A 4,128-nucleotide genomic window follows, 5' to 3' on the forward strand; every position below is an offset into this window, starting at 1 on the left:
CTTCTCCTTCTCTTTCTCTACTTCTTTCTTTTAAAATATATTTTAGGGTAAAGTTTAAGAAGCATACAGTCATAACTATCATTCAAGTCTAGAAATAAAATATCGCCAGAGCCTCAGAGGCCCTTTGGTGTCATCTCTCAATTGTTATCCCCTCACTACACTCAAAGGGTAACTACTGTCTTTACAGATATGTCAATACCTCCTTTACATTTTTGCCACCCAAGCATTCATTTCTAAAGACTATGACTGTGTTTGTACTTTACATACATAGATTCTACATATATACATATATGTGTGTATATGTGTCCACCTGCATGTGTGTGTATATATTATATGTGTGTATATACACACACGTATAGTTTGAGACTGGCATTTTCACTCAAACTATGTTTTATCCATGTTTAAGTGTAGCTGAACTTTGTATATTTTCCTTGATGTATGCTATATGGTAGCATGTATAGTATATAAATATACCATAATTTATGTATCCATTCCACTATTGCTGGATATTTATATTATTTCCAGTTTTTGATTACTTGTATTTCTAATAATGCTGCTGTATTAATAATAATAATAATGTAATAATAATGCTTCATGTGTATCATGAAGCAAATTACATTTGCTTCATGATACACCTGTGCACACTTTTCTATTGAGTATATAAAATGGAACACTAGGTCATTAACTGTACAGATCTTGCACCCAGGTAGAAAATGCCAACCTCTCTGTATATCATGTTTTATGAAATGGCTGTTCCAGCTGCTTGCCTGTTTTTCTATTTGGTTGTCTTTTGGTTGACTTATAGGAGTTTTTAAAAAAATATTCTGGTTACCAGCTCTCTCTTGGTTATGTATAAGAAATATCCGATTTAATGATCCCCTTTCTACTCTACCGATGGTGATAAACAGAAATTCTTAGTTTTATTAATCTTTTTCTTTATGCTAAGTGTATTCTATGTGCTATTCACAAAATACGTCCCTATCCTAAGACCATTGAGACATTTTCTAAATTATCTCCTAGAAGTTTTATTATTTACTCTTTCACATTTAGATCTAAAATCCACCTAGAACTTATTTTTTTGTAGTCTATCATGTGAGGTATGGGTTCTAATAGATATCCAGTTGTCTCAGGATATAGTTAAAGGACACTACAGTGCTATCTTTTACAACGGTTCAAGTGTTTGAAGGAATGTGGGTATGTTTCTAGGCTTTCTATTATATAGAAAGTCATATAAGTCATAATGACTTATAGTCACTAGTTTATTTCTTCTTTCATAAGTACCTCACTATTTTAATTATTATGGCTGTATACCAACTGTTGATATCTGGCTGTGTAGCTCTTCTAACCCTGTTCTTCTTCAATGATGCTTTGGGTATGCATGGCCCTTAGCATACACACATACAGACTGAGAAATTGGTTCCTTGATTTTCACACACTGCACAAATGCGCACGCGTGCGCACGCACGCGCGCGCACACACACACACACACACACACACACACAAATTAATGAGATTTTGTTTGGTATTACACCAAATCTGTAGATCAGCTTGGGAAAATTAGCATCTATATTATTGAGTCTTCTAATCCATGAAATGGTATTTCTCTCCATTTATTTAGGTCTACTTTTATTTGGCTGAATAATGTTTAACAGTTTTCTACATATAGGTCTACACATTAAGTTTTCTTTACACTAAGAGTTTGATAACTTGATGCTATTGTGGAGTATCAAAAAGAATTTAAAATTTTATTTTCCCAAATGTTTTTACTGATGTGTAGAACTATAACTGATTTTTGTATTTTGACTATATACCCAGCAACCCTGCTAAACTCACAAATTCTAATATTGAATCTGTATTTTTGTTGTTGTTTTTCTATGGACACTATCATATGATCTGTGAATAACAAAGATTTTAATTATTTTTAAATCAGGCTTGATATCTCTCATTTGTTCTGTAAATGTTTCTGTCACTATCCTTTCAAATATTGTATCTGCTCTGTTTTCTCTTTCCTCTTATTCTTGGACTCTGGTGGCTTATATTAGACTTTCTCTTTGTGTCCTCTATGTCTTATACCCTCTCTTCTCTATTTTTCATATTTTTGTTATTCCATGCTTAATTCTGGATATTTTCTTCTGTTTTTATCTGACTATTCACTAGCGCTCTTTTCTGAGACATCAAATATGTTGTTAAATCCATCATAATTCAGGTAATTTTATATTTCAGTTCTAAAATTCTTCTTTGGTTCTTTTTCAAAACTTTTCTTAATATATCCTTTTATAATAGCATCCAAATCTCAATTTTGTTTATTACCTTCTCTCTGAGTTTTAGATTTCCAATCTTTGCTTAAAAATTAGCCCAGTAATTAAACCATATTTTAAAAGTATATTTCCCAGCTATTCAAATAATCCTTATTGGAAAAGTTGCTCTGAATTACTCAGCCATCATAGGATTTTTTAATCTTTTCACATCTGCCTCCTTTAAGACACAGTGCCTGACATTCTGGATCTTTCATATGGCTGTGGAGATATGGTATATACTCATTGAGCATTTAGGAGCAATATAAGACAACTAGAGGCTGAATACAAATATGAGTGATGTTAAGTGATTTGAAAGTCAAGAAAAGTTAAAGCACTCTGCGATAGATATATATAGCAGAGAGGGTATATAAGATTTAGAAAAGTGCATAGGAGAGAAGGAGGCCATTTGAGTAGATATAGCTGGATGACAGTAAATATAAAACTAAGGCTGAGAGGAATTAGCATAGATGGCTGCTAGACTAGGGAGGGTCTTGATGATCTAGGAGGGTCATCCAGAGATTTTGCATGTCCAGGGGGAAAAGATAAATATGATTTGGGGTTGAAACCCATATTAATGAAAATCTTAAAAGTTAAACTGAAGAGTTTGGGGTTTTATTTTGAGAACAATAGCAGACTATGAGAAGTTTTGAACCACTAATTCACATAGTAAAGTACAGAGGTCTTCCTGAAAGTAATGTATGGATTTGAAATGGAAGAAATTAGAAATTAGAAAAAAAAAGTTGTTTTTTTTTTTCATTAAAGTTTATTGGTGTGAAAATGGTTAATAAAGTTACATAGGTTTCAAGGGTGCAATTCTGTAATACATCATCTATATATCACATTGTGTGTTCACCACCCAGTCAGCTCTCCTTCCATCAAACTTTTATTTGATCCCATTTACCCTCATCTACCACCCCTCTCTCCACTTATCGTCTGGTAACCACTAAACTATTGTCTATGTCTATCAGTTCTTGTTCCTTTGTTTGTTTGTCTTGTTCCTTTGTTGCTTTCAGTTTTATATCCCACATATCAGTGAAATCATATGGTTCTCAGCTTTTTCTGTCTGATTTATTTTGCTTAGCATAATAATCTCTAGATCCATCCATGGTGTCACAAATGGCATAATTTCATCTTCTTACAGCAGAATAGTATTGCATTGTGTACATATACCACATCTTTATCCAATTATCTATTGAAGGACACTTTGGCTGTTTCCATTTCTTGGGCACCATAAATAAGGCTGCAACGAACATCGGAGCACATATATCTTTCCAAATAAATGTTTTCAGATTTTTTGGGTAGATACCCAGCAGAGCGATTGCTGGGTCATATGGTAATTTTATTCTTAATTTTCTGAGGAACCTTAACTCTGCTTTCCATGGTGGCTGCATCAATCTGCATTCCCACCAACAGTGTATGAGGGTTCCTTTTTCTCCACCACTTGTTATTATTTGTTTTGTTGATGATAACCACTCTAACTGGTATGAGGTGATATGTCATTGTGGTTTTTATTTGCATTTCTCTGATGATTCGTGATGTTGAGCATCTTTTCATATGTCTATTGGCTATCTGAATGTCCTCTTTGGAAAATGCCTGTTCAGGTTCTCTGCCCATTTCTTAATTGGATTGTTTGTTTTTTTGTTGTTGAGTTGTATGAGTTCCTTATATACTATATTTTAGACATTAACCCTTATCAGAGACATTGTTAGCAAAAACCTTCTCCTTTTCAGTTGGTTGTCTCTTTATTTTGTCAATGGTTTCGTTTGATGTGCAGAAACTTTTTTTTTTAATTTTTTTATTGTTAGTTTCAGGTGTACAGAACAATGCAATA

The sequence above is a fragment of the Hipposideros armiger genome, unplaced genomic scaffold, assembly GCF_001890085.2.
Source record: "Hipposideros armiger isolate ML-2016 unplaced genomic scaffold, ASM189008v1 scaffold_1297, whole genome shotgun sequence".
NCBI lineage: Eukaryota > Metazoa > Chordata > Mammalia > Chiroptera > Hipposideridae > Hipposideros > Hipposideros armiger.